General features: G+C 44.2%; 1 protein-coding gene and 1 pseudogene across 3 annotated transcripts in view; both read left to right on the top strand.

The window, feature by feature from the left end:
* SRC (SRC proto-oncogene, non-receptor tyrosine kinase) overlaps window positions 1-18840 on the top strand; it is a 90397-nt gene that overhangs the window by 19172 nt on the left and 52385 nt on the right. The window lies entirely within an intron of this gene.
* On the top strand, window positions 4410-5391 carry LOC309344121 (ADP-ribosylation factor 6 pseudogene; annotated as a pseudogene). Its single transcript has one exon. The product of its transcript is annotated as an ADP-ribosylation factor 6 pseudogene (transcript).

The raw sequence follows: 18840 nt of genomic DNA, 5'->3' as shown, positions 1-18840 counted from the left end.
AGTGGTTCCTATTTATCTACTTGCACTTTGACATGCTTTCAAAATGCTAGGTTGGCAGGAGCGGGGACCGAGCAACGGGAGCTCACCCCGTCACAGGGATTCAAACTGCCGACCTTCTGATTGGCAAGTCCTAGGCTCTGTGGTTTGACCCACTGCGCCACCTGTGTCCCTTGTAAGTGACTGATAGCCAGGTGCTAAATGCACCTGGGACCTTGCTAATTTTGAGCACTCCCAGCATCTTTAGACAGGACTGGGAAAGACTCCTATGTGAAACCTTGGAGAGTCATTGTAAGACAGCATGTAAACAATACTGAGCTTGATGGACCAATGGTCTAACTCCTTGTAAGGAGCTTGTGAGAGCCTGCTGGAGCATCCAGTGCATGTTTACTGGGAAGTAGGTCCTGCTGTGTTCAATGAGGCTTTCTCCCAGAGAAGTGTGCATAGGAATGCCACACAGGAAATCAGTGTTAAAAAACGTTATTCCTATGTTTTAATTAATATAATGGACAATTGAGTTTTAAAGCACACAGTGAGTAGGAAGTCAGCATGTGCAAGAACAAGGCTGTTCTATTTTGATAGATGTTTGTGGGTGGTAAGTGAGAGAAATGAGCACATGTGGGGCAGCTGTTAGGTAAGAAACTCATCCCAACTGGCTTGGGGCCTCTTTGTTCAGCAGCCATCTGTTTATCTCCAAAGCAGACCTACTCACCACTAGTTGCAAACTCCTAGGAAAATATTTTTTGGTGGGGTGGGGAGGGGAGGGTGGGTGATTCATAGGCCCTAGTCCACTCACTATTATAATCTACCTGGCTCTCAAATGCACCTATAAGGATTTTAATAGTACAGCATGATGCTATTAGTCACCAGCATTTTCAGAACATGCAGAGCAAACAAGCTATCTAATGCTAGCCAATATGTATGGTACCCTCCAAAGGTTGTTGGACTACAACCCCCATCAACACCAGGCAGCATAGTCAATCATCAGGGATCAGCAACTTGTGGAGGGCACCATGTTGGTTATCTCTGTTCTACAGAATACCTACCTGCCTTATCTGGAAAACAGAAGCTGTTGCCCAAACCAGCTGAGAATTTCAGTCTGTTAGTATTACTGAAGACTTTGCTGGCATGACCAGTTGTGTGTTGTTTTTCACAGCCAGGGGAAACGAACACCTTAAAGAAAATGGTAGGTTTCATCTTCCTGAGCCCATGAACTACAAAGTGCCCCTTTCAGACCAGGGCTCTTTAGATCTCCCAATTGCTAGGCCGAAGCTCCTTTGTAGAGCATGAGCCAAACAGCATGACGGAATAAGAGATGTGTTGCGTGTCGATGCATGCAGTCTTTGAAGGTCCAGGGGAAACACAGTCAGCCTAAACAAAGATGTTTGTTTTTAAGACTTGAGCTAGATAGCCTTGGCGTAGAAAGCAGAGCATAAAAGCAACTGCTTTCTGTAGACTACTAATAGCTATGCTAGATATCTTCAGCAAAGACTTATTAAGTCACAGAAAGCTCACAATTCTGTTGGTAGATAGGAGAGGTGCTCTCTTCCCCAAGAAAAACATTCATGCATGCGATGTTATACCCCTAGAGATGGGGAACGTAGCAATGGGTAATGGCAAACATTTTCTCCAGTTGTTACAGGTTGAAGCTTTAGTTTGTTATCTTGGTTGCTTCCAATTTCTTATGTACCTGAGTGTTAGCCTGTTTAGCAATAAATTTGTTCCAGGCCCACAAAGTGAATACAGTGGTACCTCGGGTTACCTACGCTTCAGGTTACATATGCTTCAGGTTACAGACTCCGCTAACCCAGAAATAGTACCTCGGGTTAAGAACTCTGCTTCAGGATGAGAACAGAAATTGCACGACGGCGGCGCAGCAGCAGTGGGAGGCCTCATTAGCTAAAGTGGTGCTTCAGATTCAGGTTAAGAACCGACCTCCAGAACAAATTAAGTTCTTCACCCGAGGTACCACTGTACGTGCAGTCATACCTCGGGTTGAATGTGCTTCAAGTTGAGTAGTGCTTTCAGCTTGCGCTCCACGGCAACCCGGAAGTAACGGAGCACATTACTTCCAGGTTTCGCCGCTCGCGCATATGCAGGCGCTCAAAATGACGTCACACGCATGTGTGGAAGTGGCAAAATGCGACGCACCGACACATCTTATGTTCTGTTCAGGATGCAAACGGGGCTCCGGAACGGATCCCGTTCGCACCCCGAGGTACCACTGTATCTATCTGACCCTTGGCACTCTCTTCCAAGTCACCCCAAACCACCCCCTTCCCCTGCTCTGATCTGCACTTTCTTTCATTTTTTTGGCCTGGCTGGACTGTGTCCTTGAGTTTTGATAATGCTTCCTTGTTTGTATGATGGAGGAGACAAGGAAGGAAGGAAGGAACCAGCTTACTGTACAAAGGTAAAATTCACATCTACTGTTCTGCCTACTTTCAACTATGGCCCCATCCACTGCTGGCATATTGCCTGTGCAAGGTTGCCCAGAAGGAAAAAGACCCCCCCCCAACTGGAAAAGGGTTTCCCACTCCTGCTCTAGGGAGCTCTCACCCAGACATCTCTTGATTTTATGAGTGTCAAACTAGCCCAGTGGTTGGGAACCTGCACTCTGTGGGCAACATGGCCCTGGCTTCATTTCTTGAGATTCTCCTGATGGTGGCACATGGTGGGAGGTGGCACACAGCTGAGGAAGTGTTCCAGCAAGAGGGTGGCACAGAAGAAAGAGAGGGAGCTGTGCGATCCTGCAGTGCTGCAAACTTCACTCACATTTGGCTCTGCCCTGGCCACCAATGGCATGTGGCCTCTGAAAAATTATCTCCAAGCAATGTGGTCCTTGACGGGGGGGGGCGGGGAGAGATTTCCTACCCTCTATCATTACTGAGCACAGACAATGACAGCTTTAAAATGACAAAATAAAAGGGCAGTTCCATCTCTTCTGATACTGTGAGAGCAGCACAGGAAGGCCTGATAATATCAGATTGGATATTGACCAATTAGTGTTTGCTTAGACATTTGATCTAATTGTAAATGGCAAGCTTCCTACTGGGAAACACAATTACATGAAGTCTAGAGGGCTCAACAGTAACACCTAAGATGTCTTTAAGATATCGTGTAAATGACTCTGAAAGCGATCTAGCAAGAATTTCCAGCAGCCAGGAAAATAAATGCAGCACTAGGAAAATATCTTATGATGACTAGCATTCTTAGCAGGGGAATTCTAGGAACCAATTTTTTGAAACTACAGGCAACTCATACAGCTTGGTAGCAATAAGGTGTGAGCATCTCACTGTTCCATCAGGGTTTGAACCTATTGTGGGTCTTGAGCCTTAGAGACAATAATTTTCTTTTGTGTACCCCCACTGGATACTGGCCCAGAAGGTTAACTACAGCATGGTTAGCCAGGTCACAAGCATATTGAATACTGCAAGGACAGAGAAGGTCACATGACAAGGAGAGATTCCTATAAAAGTTTCCAAGCCAGGCTTGATCTGTAGTCTGTATGCAATACGTGGGGTCTCTTTTTCATGTCAGGGAACTTTTAATATCTGAATTTGAAGATTGAAAAAAAATATTGGCTTATAGAAAATAGGATAGTTGGATGTTAATGATGAGTAAATGCTATATTAAGCTGCAGGACAGAGTCTTTTAATCATTTTAAATTTTCTTTTCTCTTTTTTTCTTTCTTGCCTCTGTCCCTTTTTAGATTACATTTTTAAAGTATTTCTTTTATTCTGGTGTATTATGAAAATATACTTTGTATTGGGTAGGTCTTTGCAGAAGTATCAGTAAAAACAGATATTTTATTTAAAAGATACTTTGTATTGGGTAGGTCTTTGGAGAAGTATCAGTAAAAACAGATATTTTATTTAAAAGATACATTGTATTGGGTAGGTCTTAGGAGAAGTATCAATAAAAACAGATATTTTATTTAAAAAGAGAGAGAAATAATCTTAGGATGCAATTGTAAACATACTTCCAAAGGAATAAGTCCTACTGAATCTTAAGTAGAAACATGAATAGTCAATATAACTGCAATTGACAATACAATTTCAATTTATTTTAAATTATCTGTATTTATTCGTCCTGCTACATTGTTTGTCACCAGATCAGGATGGGTTGTATCCTACATAAAATGAAAAGACTGTATTCTAAATGCTTTTATCTGTTATATTTTGCTGGTCTTCTTAAAAGATGTGCAGATACCAACCAATCAAACCAGAACTTAGTGGGTCTTAAGAAACTTCACTTTTCAAATGTTGAAAAACTGCCAGTGGTGTTTTTTACATTATTAAAAGAAAAACATCTATTATTATTATTACAGTGCCAAAAGGCTCCACAGTGAATACAGATAACCATAGCAAACTAGATTTGTTGATATGGATTAAAAACTGTTTGCATCTCAGGCAGCAGCAAAACTCACTCCATGACTTGTACAGTCAGAATGCTGAATCACTCCTCTTAGCCAGCAAAACTTCCTGCATCAGAGAGCCGGTCTGCAAAACTTCCAGCATGTCAGCTGCCAGCAAGCCAGTAATGACAGTTCCACACCACGCCTCCCTAGGGCTGAGCCAATGGAACAACGCCCGACTATCTACATGTATACAGGAAGCAGTCCTTCCCGGGGCTACACAGAGGCTGCATTGGAGGTACAACAGCATTTCACCATGGGACAATTACTCAGCCGGATTCAGAGTGCTTTGCAGAGTTTCTATGGGATGGAGGCTCGTATTCTCCTGCTGGGCCTGGATGCAGCTGGCAAAACAACCCTCCTCTGTAAGCTGAAGCTGAATGAAACCATAATGACTATTCCCACCATTGGCTTCCACGTGGAAACAATAAGGCCCATCACCAACGTCTCTTTCATCATGTGGGATGTGTGTGGTCAAGAACGGGTCAGGCCATTCTGGAGGCATTACCAGCCCAACACAGACGGGCTGGTATTCGTGGTGGACAGCGTGGATTACGTTCGCTTTGAGGAGGCCAGGTCTGAGCTGGAAGTCCTGCTGTGTGACGAGCTCTTTCAAGAGGTGCCTGTGGTGCTGCTGGCCAACAAGCAAGACTTGCCTGGAGCGTGGCCCCCCCCTGGAGGTGGCAGAAAAAATGGGGCTGAGGAAACTGCAAGGCCACCGGTGGCATGTGCAGGGCTGCTCTGCCCTGACTGGAGAAGGGATATCTGAGGCAATGGGGAAGCTGGTCGAGATGGTCAAGCTGCGTTGCAAAGCCCAGGGCACATAAGTCAGTTGGGGAGGCATATCAAGATTCCTAGATATAGTAGAGCAGGGGTCAGCAAACTTTTTCATCAGGGGGCATGACTATATTTTGAAAATATAGCTCCCAGGCGGTGTGCACCACGCGCTGCGACCCATTGTCCGAGGCTGGGTCACCGGGCAGGCCGTGCACGCAGAGCGCTGGGCAGGTGGCACACAGCTTGCCCTCCAGCTGCTCCAGTGTGGCCGCCAAGCTCGCCACCAGCAGCAGCACCAAGCCAGGCATGGTGGCAGCAGGCGCACAAAGCTCTGGCTGAAGCCCCGTGACGCGCCCTTCACAATGCCCATGGCACGGCCCAGACCTGCCACCCGCCCACTGACCTCTCCGTCCATGGCCGCGCCAGGTTTACCTCAGCGGCGCCAGCGTCACCGCCCACCCAGAAGCCGTGCTAGTGTCATGGAAATCACTCCCTGTGCGGCAAGGTATCCGCAGTGCATGGGGACTAACTGAGCGGGCGGCAGGGTCCATGGGCCAGATTTACGATCCTGGGGGGCCGCATCTGGCCCCCGGGCCTTAGTTTGCCAGCCCCCAGGCCTTAGTTTGCCAGCCCCTGTAGTAGAGCATGAGACTCTTACTCTCAGGGTTGTGGGTTTGAGCCCCACATTGGGCAAAAGATTACACTGCAGGCGGTTGGACTAGGTTACCTTTGTGGTCCATCCCAATTTCTTGGATTCTTGCATGGAGGACACAAGATCCTGCTTCTTGGTTGCTTGTTCTGGCTGAGATGCCCTTGCCAAGGTTGCTTCAACTGCACAAGGTCTATATGGAACACTATCCTGTTTACCAACTGCTGCCATGGGATTTTGGAGAAGGCACACATGCTGTTGTTTCTTGGACACTGAATCTGGTGTACAGTTCACAGGACTTTTGTGATATGTAGTTTGGACCAATAAAGGCATCGGCCTAATTTGGAAGGTCTCTTATGGGCCGATATTGCTGCTTTTGCTTTTTATTCAACGTATCGTTAGCCAGAATACATAATCAAAAAAAGAAAATTCATGGACTTCAAAACCTGAATAATCAGCCCCACCAATATCATCTCTGGATCCTTGGCTATTTGAGTGCTTCTGCAATGTAAACGCATGTTTATCATTTTGCCTTCTACATCCCCACTTGTTCTGTTTGGGAACTGGAAAGGTCCCTTCCTCCCCTCTCATTTTATACCTATAGCCTACCTGATTTCTTTTTGCCACTTTGGTTTTATAATGTTTTATTACTGTTGTGTCCAAGCTTTTGCGAACCATTTAAATTTCTTTCAATGAAAAGAAAATATACTAAAAAGGATCTGTGAGGGGGGAACAATTATCTACATTGAGAACAAGGGTGGGAGGAGAACCTGCTGAGGAGGGGGCAGATTCGGCCTCCAAGGAATGTGCAGCAGTGGACAGTGCATTCCTTGGAGGCTGGATCGGCTGCCCCTCTGGATTCTGCCGCCTGAGGCGTTCTCCTCAGCTTGCCTCATGGGTAGGCCGGCCATGCTACTCGTCGCAATGGCTGTGTTCACCCGCCAGTGTTGAAGGTAGTATGTGTCTGTGTACCAGAGTGCCGACTGGTGATAACTGCATAGCTGTCAACCTTCCCTTTTTTTGCAGGAAATTCCCTTATTCCAGCACCGTTTTCCGCTGCTTCCTGCTGCTATCCCAGATTGTTAGATATCCCGTATGTCCCCGGGACTGGTGAGGCTGTTGATCCCTTATTTTCGAGGCTGCTGATCCCTTATTTTCAAATCTGAAAGTTCACAGCTATGGGTAACTGTGGCAAGATTCAGGTAGAGCTGTGTCGCCGTGGGTGGGTGTTTTTCTCCGTGACCGAGCTGTGATGAATAGGCTGCAGACAGCCTTCTCTGTGTCAGAATCAGGCCTGACTTCCTGTGGTCTTACTCTGCGGTGTGACTAATGTGTAGGGGAGAGAAGGAGAGATGAAGAGAGAATCAAGGTGGGGCTCTTGTTATGAAGGATTGCTGGTGGAGAACAAATGAATTCAATGGAGCAGGGGAGTGTCTGGTGGTCCTCTTCATTTTCTGCCTCTCACCCTAAGGACAAGCCTGTTGTTGCTTTTTAAGGATGAAGGAACTGTGTGGGGATGGGGTTCACGCATCCATCTTTTATCTGTGAGGGGGGAATTAAGCCTATAGATCTCCCCCTCCTTTCTCTCTTTCTCTTTCTCTTCCTGTTCCTCTTTCTATCTTTCTCTCGATCTCTGGACAGGTTCTCTGTCCTGGAAGACCACCGCATCCTTTCTCATCACTGTTGCCATTTTTCATGCATCTCCCTCCAGCTGGAGTAACAAAGGTGGGTGTGCCCTTGTTTGCAAGTGCTGGAGTCCACACACACACACACACACACACACACACACACACACCCCTCCATCCTTCACCCCGCTGACATTCTGTGCAAGCTGTTGTATTTCAGCGTTTCTTTCCAGTCACTTTTTATAGGAGATGTCTTGAAATGGATTAATCCCTTTCCTTTTAAAGGGGGGTGGGGGAGTCGGTCAGAACATCCTAAGGATTAACCCAATAAGGGTATTGCCAAAGGGGGGGCGGCTAAACCATCCAGCAGGAATCCTCAGGAAGGCAGTCGCCCTGTTAAATTGGTGCTGTCAGAAAGATAATATTTGCATTCAACTAGGATTTTGCCCACAAGGGTTAATCTTACCATTTGCCCTCTGTCCTTTCTTTAAATTAAAACAGCGATCTGAAGCATGGTCAGTAAGCCCTCTTTGTCTGTGTGGGTTCTACATTAAACCAGCATTAAGTACCCCTTGCCTTGTTTCTGCTAACAAAGAGCTGTCATTAAAAGGTAAAAGGGACGAGGGTGGCGCTGTAGTCTAAACCAGGGAGACTCTTGGGCTTGCCAGATCGGCTGTCATTACAGCTTATTGATGAGGGTGGAATCCAAAGTGGGGAATCCAGGGCAGAATGGGTGGCATGTAGGACGGTCTTTGCTTCTTGAGATACTTCATAATGTCCATTGCTTGTAGACAGGGTAATCTCTTAAATTTATTTATTTTTAAATACTTGCAAAGCCATATATGACTTTTAAAACAAAATAAAATTTCAGAAACTAGGCACAAATACATAACGTTCTATATTCCACAATAAATGTGCCTTAGGGCATTTATTAGAAATCGTCATATTTCTAATTAATCCAGGTTGTACCTTATCGCCGTTGTGTTTCCTCATATTAAATCAAAGCAATATAGCCTTCTTGGAAATAAAGCATTCTGGGTACCAAATCCTATGCATGGTTTCGACTTATTTATAAATATATCTAATGTTTGGTGCATTTTCCTCAGCCTTATATGGTTTGCCAATTTAGCCATTACAGCTTGCTCCCATATTTTATTAATCCGCCCCCATCCATTCATCTTTGGTATTTTTAGTTGCTTCCAATGTTTAGCATGTAACTCCTGAGCAGCTGCTAAAATAAAAAAAGGAAAATATTTAAAACTGGTTAATTATGTAGTATCTTTTATATAGGGTGACAGAAATAATAATGGATGTATTTCAATATTTTTAAAAATGAAAATTTTAAACTGGCCATTACCTAGAACTGTTGCCAGCTGGCTGAGTTTCTTTTTATTTGGCTGTCTGTGGATTCAAATGCGTGTACATTCATACATAAAGAGACATACTTGGTGAGACGATTTTGAGGCTGCTGGGTGGCAACTCTGCTTAGGAACCAGAAATCTTTTTCTGCGCTGATCTTTTGTGGGTGCTAAATTTAATAAAATGCTTACTCGAGCTGAAATATACAAAAAAGCAGAAGGTTAGTAGTACAGAACACAGCAGATTGACATATTGGATGATTATGAAAATCAGTTTCTTATGACAATCTGTAATGAGTTTGTGTGTGTTTGTGTGTCGGCTGCACCCTAATCTGATTGCCACATGGTCTTGAAGTGAACAGCTGGTCCTCAGGCGTGCATGGAAAGCTAGCAGAATGTTGGCATCTCTATTCTCTCTTACATGGTGTTGCACTAGAAAAACAAAACCCAAGTCCAATTAAACATTTCTCTCCGATAAGCATATGTAGACTGTGTTTTCTTATCATAATTTCTGCACCCTTTATATATTTATTCGCTCCTCAGCCAAATGCCTCTGGGAAGCACACAAACAGAACGTGAAGGCAACAATCTCTCCTCCTTGGTTGTTTGTCTCTAGCAAGTGATATTCTGAGGCATCCTGTGTTAGCCAGGCCCTACCAAGTGGCAAAGTGTGTTGGCTGCCTCACAAGAAGCCAGTCTGTGAATGCTGGAATCTTTTGAATCTAGCCTTCTTCTAGTTGTTGTTGTTGTTGTTGTTGTTGTTGTTTAGTCGTTTAGTCGTGTCCGACTCTTCATGACCCCAGGGACCAAAGCACGCCAGGCACTCCTGTCTTCCACTGCCTCCCGCAGTTTGGTCAAACTCATCCTGGTAGCTTCGAGAACACTGTCCAACCATCTCGTCCTCTGTCGTCCCCTTCTCCTTGTGCCCTTAAACTTTCCCAACATCAGGATCTTTTCCAGGGAGTCTTCTCTTCTTCAAAAGCATCAATTCTTCTGCGATCAGCCTTCTTTATGGTCCAGCTCTCACTTCCATACGTCACTACTGGGAAAACCATAGCTTTAACAATATGGACCTTTGTTGGCAAGGTGATGTCTCTGCTTTTTAAGATGCTGTCTAGTGGCAATTACTAGACGTTCTCCATGAATTTGCTCCGTTCATCTTTCTCGAAGCCATCTAAGCTATCGTCACATCTTACGGTAGCAAATTCTACAAACAGGTTATGCCTTCTTATCTATCCATCAAGCAACAGATCTACCAAGCCAGCAGCACCTTTGAACTGGGCTTGAACACTGCCAAAATTTGTCCTCTGTTTTCTTGAAAGCTTTCCTCCTCTGAGAAAGAGGCTTCAGTTTTATTGCCTCATTCTCAGGGTGCTTGAGCATTTCTTCAGAATTTAATAGGGCAGTTCGGCACCATTCAATGCACATTTAAAGCACATGGCACTCCCCACCCCCCAAGAATCCTGGGAACTGCAATTTGTTAAAGGTGCTGGAAATGATAGGTCTGTGAGAAGGAAGCTACAGTTCCCAGGATTCATTGGGGGAAGTCATGTGGTTTACAGTAAATGTGTGTTGGGTGTGCTTTAGCTTTATAGTCTGGAGCTGTCCCAGGTAACTTCCTGTGCTCTTGCACATAGGAAGCTGCCTTGTATCAGGTCAGAATACCTGTCAGTCTAGCCCACCACTGTTGCCTGTTTGCTCTGAATGACAACAGCTCTCCAGCGTCACAGGCAGAGACCATTCACATCTAATCCTTTTAACTGGAGAGACCAAGGATTGATTCTGAAACCTTCTGCAAGCAAATAATAGAACTGTAGTGTTGGAAGGGATCCTGAGCATCATCTAGTTGAACCCCCTGCAATTCAAGAATCTTTTGCCCATTGTGCGGCTCAAACTCACAACCCTGAGATTAAGAGTCTCGGGCTCTACTGAGCTATCCCAGTGCATAACAAGTCAGTTATAGTCGCTCCCCGAAGGAGGACCCTGCCCAGAGTTCCCTGGGATGAAGTGCAAAGTCTGAAATATTAAAGCAAAAATGACCCAGTACTGCTCTGCTTTTCCATTGAACCTCATTTAATGAAACTACTTAAAAGGTTTGCCTGAGGCAAACAAAGAAGGAGGAAAGTGTGGCTCTCTCAGACAATGTTGTGTTGGCACATGAGTGTGTGCTTTTCTGCAAGGTACATTTCATGCTTACAAATACAAGGTTCTGTGTCCAAGGTGTCATCAAGTGGTAGAGATTGGGATTGACATGATCTTGATCTCCCCACCGCCTCACATGTTGACTATTTGTGCTTTGAGAACATCTGCACAAGCCTCCTGGTTTGATTACTTCAGATCCAGCATCGGATTCCCAATTTTTCTACTACCAGAAGGACAGGATCCTACCATCATGGCTTGCATCTGGCCATTGCAGTGTTTCCCCTCTTTTATCTGTGTCAAAACCTTAACCCCACCTGTATGTCTCAGACAAATGGGTCCTGATTTACCTCCCCAATTACATGCCCCCTTACAAAGTACGAAGGGGTGACATTTAGGTGCCTCTCTGATTTTTTCCAGGGATAGTTCTGAATTGATCAATAGGCTAAAATACTTATTTTATGACACACCTTTGCTGTGTTGTGTGAGAATATTTCCTTGCTGAAATGAAGCGTTATGGACCTGAGGTATGAATGTCTGCTCTGTAAACTCCACATCTAATTTTACCTTCCTCCCTCTTATGCCCTGCCACTTCTCCACAGAAGGACCATGGTCATAGCTGTCAACCGTCCCTTATTTGGCAGGAAACTCCCTTATCCCAGCGCCATTTCCCGCTGCTGTCCCTTATTGATGATGTCCCTTAAATTTCCCAGGTTTCAAAGGAAGCAGATCCTCTCCCTCCCTCCCTGCCGGCCAGGGAGGAGGGAGGCTCCAACTGTGTTGCTTGGCTGCGTTGCTCACCCAGTAAGGAGTCTAAGAACGACTGGGGGGGGGGGGAGCTTGCATGCTTTGTGCCGATCAAATCGGCCGCGTTGCCTGGGGAATTGCCTTTGCTCAGCGCTTCCCAGCGGAGAGGTGACGGTGGTTTTCCTTGCTGCGTCCCCTTTGCCGGGTTGCTGTGCTGTGGGAACCACCGCTTGAGGCTTCGTGTGGCTGCTGGCTGACTAAAATCCCTTATTTTGGCTGCTGATCCCTTATTTCCGAGGCTGCTGGTCCCTTATATTCAAATCTGTAAGATGACAGCTATGACCATGGTTCAGTGGTTCAGTCTCCAGGTAGAGCTCTGAAAGACTCTAGCTTGAAACCCTTGAGAGCTGCTGCCAGTCAGTGCAAACAGTACTGCGCTAGATGGACCAATGGCCTGAAATTGCATAAGGCAGCTTCTTGTGTTCCATTATTTTCTTTAAAGAAGACTAGATGCTGGCCTGGCCCTACCATTAGACAGGGTGAGGCAGGCACCTCATGCAGCCAAGTGTTACCTTTTATTATTATTGTTTTATTTTTTTGCTGCCAGGGAGAAGTGTTTGTGGTATTTTCTGCACCAGTTGCCAAAATAATTTGACTGGCCTTGAGTGGTACGTTCTTCGACTAGGGGGAAGGTTCCCTTTTGCTTTTCTCCCTGTTCCGTTTCAGACTGTAAAAGGTCTTGAGCCAGCCGCAACTGAAAGCACCTCTGCTACCTGAGATCTACCAAGTTTTGTCAAAACACACTCTTAGAAATTACAATGCATCTGGAAACGTGTGTTTGCTGGCTCTGCTTCACAGCCTCTTTGAGTGCTTTTGGAATGTATCCTTGAGTAGTGATAACACCACGCTGCTTGCCTGGATGAAGAGGGGTGGGTGGGTGCAAACCGGACCTTTGAGTGGCTAAAATGTAGACTACTGTACAAAGATAAGAATCATATCTGTTTCTTTTGCCTCTGCCCCTTGCTGGAAAGTGACCCCTGGAAGGTTACCCATGTGGCAATGCTGCTCTCAGATTTATAAATATTTTGATAAATCAATATTATATCTTCTGTCCTTGGCTTATGTGCCATTTTGACGTAATTTGTGGTAAAAGAGGGTTTCAGCGGCCTTGCCATAGGCATTTTATTTATTTGAATACTGTCTACCCCACCTTTCCTCTACACACACACACAAAAAAAACACACACACACAAGAAAAGAGCCAACCCTCAAGGCAGCTTTACAAACCAATAAAAGGAATATAAAACTCCCAACAGTAATAATTAAAACACCATACAAAAACCAATTCAGCCAGGGAAAAGGGAGCAACTGCAGGCAGTAAACCATAATTGCTTCTAAAAGCCCTAGCAAACAAGAGAAACTGAAATTGGCATACAAAAAAATGATGATGGTGGTGCCAGACAAATTTGGGAAAGGAAAGGAATTCCATAACCAGAACACCAAATAAAGGGGACTGGGAGTAGGAGCCAGTTGTGTTTAGTGTTGTGGATCAGAAAGGGAGGGCTTTGTGTCCTAGGGGGAGAAATTATTTGGTTTTTCTACTAGATTTGCAACATGTGAATGTGTGGTTAGTGGCTACTGTTCTTAGCTGTTAGTTCAGGATTTTTAAATTTATTTTTTTAACGGTATCACCCACAATTTATTCTTCTGTGTCGCCTCATCCTTGGATCTGCTTGACTTTCCAGCCATCATCTCTGAATCCATGGTCTGTTTTTTGTTTCTTTCCTCCTTTGAGGCTAACCAGCAATCAAAGGGGTTAGAGCTTTGTGTTCATGCCCTAAAAAGTAGATCTTCTCCCAACAGCCTGTGAGTCAGTGGATGGTAGAAGGGCTTTTGGAATAAACATGAACTCAGAGCACAGCAAACAGGAGCAATCTGCTCATCATTACTAAGATTCTGCTTACTTAGTCAGCTCACTTTGTGTGTATGTGGACCCAATCAACCTTCCTTGTAGAGGTGCTTCCAAAGTACAGCAACAGAAAGCGAACTTTGCATTTTATTTGAGGAAATGGTTGGTGCTAAAACAGCAGCTTTCAGGAAGAGAAGGACCCTTTTCTCTTTTAAGACAATGAAGTTCTCCGTTTGACCCCAGATACCTTTCATATTCCTTTTATTAAATTGGCAATTTGTTTTTTTAAAAAAGCGCTGTAGGCCTTCCTTAACCAGGCACAGAAGTTCATTTCTAAAATTTGTGGTGTGTTTCTGGGCAAAATGTTCAAGGGGTTGAACAACTCCCTTATGTGGAAAGGTTACGAGGTTCAGGGCTTTTTAGGCCGGGGGGGGGGGGAAACGGGGAGTAAGGGGAGAGACAGAAGATCTGCATAAAATGAATGTATGCTGTGGAGCAGTGTTAGAAACTGAGTTAGAAAAGCTAGGAACCAAATGGCTCCTGGGATCCTGGGTTGTGGGTGCCAAAATAGAATGTCTAGTCACTATTGAGGAGCAGTCAGCAACACTTTTTATTTATTATTTTGATAATAATAATACACAATTCACATGTGACACATGGTTAATATCACATTTTAACAGAAATTGTTAATGCATGTTTAATTTGGTGTTCACGATAAAAAATATTCGTGCCATACTTCAGTTTTCAAAACACTCTATCCTTTATTGTTAAACTCCTAACATATTGTCTATCCTTAATATATACTTTGAGGCTTCAAAGCACATACATTTGAGTAATCCTTGGGAGTCAGCCAGGCACAAAAAAATGGCACCTAGACTTCTTGAGGTGCTCGCAAATGGAGAATCTTTAGGTGCAAAATGCGCCTGGTGTCCTGCTAATTTCGAACCGTGCTGTGGAGAACTGAACTAGATTGTACTCGGTTCACACACATGGAATTCAGTCCAGCTGATCCAACCACATATCATGTTAGCTGTGGGAAAAGTGGAGACAATTGTAAACCATAGTTTCCAGGTTTATACAAACGGGAAACAGTAGTTAATGGAAGACTTGTGCACTCATGTAAACGGCTATGTCTAAAAGCACAAGGCTCATTCATATCTTACCTGATTAAGCTGAGATATAATCAGTGCTTTTTTCCTGGGGGGACGCAGGGGGACGCATACCCCTAAACATTTTGTGAATCTAAGTTTAGCCTCACCAAGGGGCAGTATTTCAATATGAGTAGGAAAATGAGAATACCCTAAACATTTTTTTTTTTAGAAAAAAGCACTAGATATAATTATCCAGATCTGAGATCTCTCATTGACTGAATAAGAGAGGACTGTTAGTTTATGTCCTGCATGTTGTTAAATAGATAAATAGCATGTATGGTTCCTATAGTATGGTTCCTATATAGCGGACCAATTTTTTGAAATGGGATGCTGGACTAGATTAGAGTGCCCATGTGTCCTACTTTAAAGGAATGCATCCTCAGTTTGATGGATTGTCTGATCCAAGTCCAGGTTAAATATAACGAACCAGAAGACAGGAGAACAGAGGCTTTGAAGTTGCATATCCACAGTTAACATCTGGGCTGCAGACTGAGCTGGCACAAAGTTAACCTGGTCACAGCCTTCCCCACTGTGGTCAGGTGTCTTGAAATTTTTTTATTTTTTATTTTAAACTACAGAATTCAGATGTTCATATAAATCAGTGTGTGCAAATATTTTAGCAATTTTATGTTTACTTCCATCCTTTCCTTTATTTAGTGATGAGCAAGTGGTCATTCTAGATCAGGGGCCAGAAACCTTTTTCAGCAGGGGGCCGGTCCACTGTCCCTCAGACCATGTGGTGGGCTGGACTATATTTTGGGGAAAAAAATGAATGAGTTCCTATGCCCCACAAATAACCCAGAGATTCATTTTAAATAAAAGCACACATTCTACTCATGTAAAAGCATGCTGATTCCCTGACCGTCTGCAGGCCAGATTGAGAAGGTGATTGGGCCGGATCCCCCCCCCTCCGGGGCCTTAGGTTGCCCACCCCTGTTCTAGATGGATATATGGCCTGACCTAGCAAGGATCTGTTATTGTTGTTAATGATGCTAGATTCAATTGAATAATAGATCATTTAAAAAAACTCTTGAAGTATTTTTTTTAAAAATCCCTTTGTAGTCTCAGGAATTTCCTAACTACTTGAGATTCAGAATCAGGTCACCAAACAAAATTATTCAATTTTTTATTGGGGGGGGGGAAGGTTCCTGATACGATATATAGATTAAAAATGACTATTTTGGATTTTTGATGGTTGAACTGATGGGTGAAATGGTGTGCTTGAACACACTGGATTCAGCTAATGTTTCCCCAAAATATTTTCCAAGGCTTGGTAAAGGCACAATCCACACACAGGTGCCTGCCATTCACTAGACTAGCTCAACACTTGGGAATTTATTGAAGTCTACTTGGCGCAGGGAACAAAGCCGCTGTGTGATAGACAGGGAATCCTGCTCTATCTGGGGATCATTGTAAGTTATGGGGGAAATGGGGAAAGTTTTTCTCTAAAGTGGAATATCTTAAAAAAAAATATCTTTCCAATTAATATAGCTTGCGGACCCTTTTTTTTTTTGGCTTGGAGATCAAAGTATACGTGCTCAGGGGAGGAGGGAATGCGGAAGAAGATTGGAAGGCTATAGTTGCCTCTTCTCTTCAGCTCTGGCAGTAAACAGGGGCCAAGAAAGCTGCATTGTTCTGTGCTTTAGCTACAGGAGCTGCTTTGATTTCTCACAGCAGGAATTCTTGGCTTTGCATGAGTGAGGGCCCCCAAGTGCAGCTATGAAGGGAGTTTTTCTCTCCCCCCTCCCCATGGGTTTGAAGCACATTCTACTGACAAAGCTCTGCTTCAGACTAAAATGAAAGGGGAGTGGAGGATATAAAAGGGGGCTTTAATCATTGAATTGGAGACACCCTGTATCAAGGGGAGTGAATCTGAGCAGCACCAAAGAGTCGGAATAAGGCCAGTGTGCTGTCAGGTGACTTGATTGTCTTCCAGAGCTCATACACAAGATGGCTCGCAAAAGATCAGTTACCCCCTTTAATGTGCTCAAACCATCTTTTTGTACCTCCATCAGGGCAGTTACAGACTTCTGTTCCTCCTCCTCTCCCTCTTTCCTCCACTGGAATTACCCAGCTGCTGAGTGTTCCCTATTAGTGTTCCCTAATAATCTGTTACCTATTTTGTGCCTGCTTTTCCTTCTACATTTTTTTTTTAAGGAAACCTGTTAGATTACTGTTTTCTTTTTCTTGCAACACAGTTTTCAGAAGTGTGACTTGCTAAAACTGCTGTGGAGTTTCTTTCCTCTCTGAGAAAGCAAACTGTGTTGCTCCAGAAGGAAATCCCCCCAAATCCATAGTTGGGCAACACCTTTCTATGATAACTAACAAAAACAAGACAAAACAAGGAGCTAACTTTCTTCAGAACTTTCCATCAGGCTAGATGGGACACACATCGTCTTTAGGCTGGATGGAACAAAGAAGCATACAATGGCTGTTCTGCCATTTCTGAAAATTTAAAAACCCAGCAGTCCCCCAGATCTGTCTCAATTTTTTTGTGACATTTTTGGCTGTCCTGATGCCTACCTGTGGATTGGTCCCACCTGCCTTCCTGCCCCTTGTTCTCTAGAAGTTAACTCTCTGAGTAAGTGTGGAAGGGATGCATCATGCCTCACATGCATGTAAGTTACACATGAATATTTGGCATTGAGTTACATGTTACCAACTAACTTGGGTACGTGAGTACCTCACCTCATTGCTGTGAATCTGCTGCAGGAGTGGAGGGAAGGAAGAAGAAGATCTGCTATGTTGGTACACTCAGATTTGGATCTTTGGGTTGCATCCAATTTTGCACTCTGTGAATGTTCTGTCAGCGCAAGGATTTCTGCTTCTGCAATGCAACGTTCTCCTCACCCTCCATGTGCCCTAAATCTGTTCAGAAGGTTCCCCCCAACTTTCCAGAGTAGATTTGGCAGGAGGAAGGAAAAGCAGGGTGTACAGGAGCCCCAAGGCTTCTTGCGGTTAGTCCTTGTAACACCAAACTATGGTTTTAGCATTATGTGCAAACACCACCAGTCCAGAGAGGCTTGTTAGGTCCAAGCTCTATGGCCACCTAATCATAGTATAAAAGTCAGAGGCCATAATTTGAGGGCGGGTTGTTTGGTAATACAGGCAGCTGTCTTGCCACATTGGAAATATAGGCCTCTTGTTTGGCAGACTGCCCAGAAAAGAAGAAGGGTGGTAAAAACTTGCGTCACAAGACCAAAACTACACGACTGGAAAATGTAGAATGTAGGAAACTGGCAAATGTACCCACGAAGCGTTTCAAAGAGAGGGAGCTTGTCCACTATCCAGTGAAAGTTCTTATTTTGCATTTATATAAATAAACCGAGTAGATTTGATACCTTGTGTCACCGGTGACTTTCAAAAATGCAGGTGTTCTGAAGGATTCTTCTTGCCTAAGTGCTTGTATGTGGTAGGGGATATTAATGTTCCTCAAATTTTTATTGCAGCTGCAGTTCACGTTTCCTTATTTTCTGGTTCCTACAAATTCCACTCTGCCCAGAGAATCCAAACATTTATAACTCTGTGTCGTGTCCATTTTAGGTGGTTGGGACTGAGCCTTTCTACCTTTAAACCAAAATGTTTTCCCCAATACATAGTCCTTGTTTTCCAGCTTCAGAAATGTGTCAAGAAAAGGGGGGAAACGCTGCTTCACAAGCTTACATCCTGCCTGGTATGTAAGCTGGCACAGAATTTTCCGCATCATTGTCAGTCAAGAAGCAATTTCTTAAAATTTGCTTGATTCCTCTTCAACTGAAAAATGCAGCAATCCCAAGAGCAGGTTCAGACACAGATCAGCATGCTGCAGTTTCTTTTTACTTGTACCACTTCAAAGAGCAGGTAGAAAGCTCACGTCTTGAACCGCTCCCTTGTGCACAGGGAAAAACAAAACAACTCCCTGAACACAAAAAGTTGACCTTCTCCCTGATGTGCTGTCTTAAGCAAAATGTATGCTTTTGTGGTTCTTGATTCCAGGAAATATTTGTTCCTTGCACATGAATCTTCCATGTGGCTCAGTGCATGCCTTCTTTGTGTGCTTGGAAGCCCTGAGTCTATTGGTAAATGCTTCTTG

The sequence above is a fragment of the Podarcis erhardii genome (genome assembly GCF_964252035.2).
Source record: "Podarcis erhardii genome assembly, chromosome: 6".
Taxonomy (NCBI): domain Eukaryota; kingdom Metazoa; phylum Chordata; class Lepidosauria; order Squamata; family Lacertidae; genus Podarcis; species Podarcis erhardii.
This window is presented reverse-complemented; position numbering and strand designations above follow the sequence as displayed.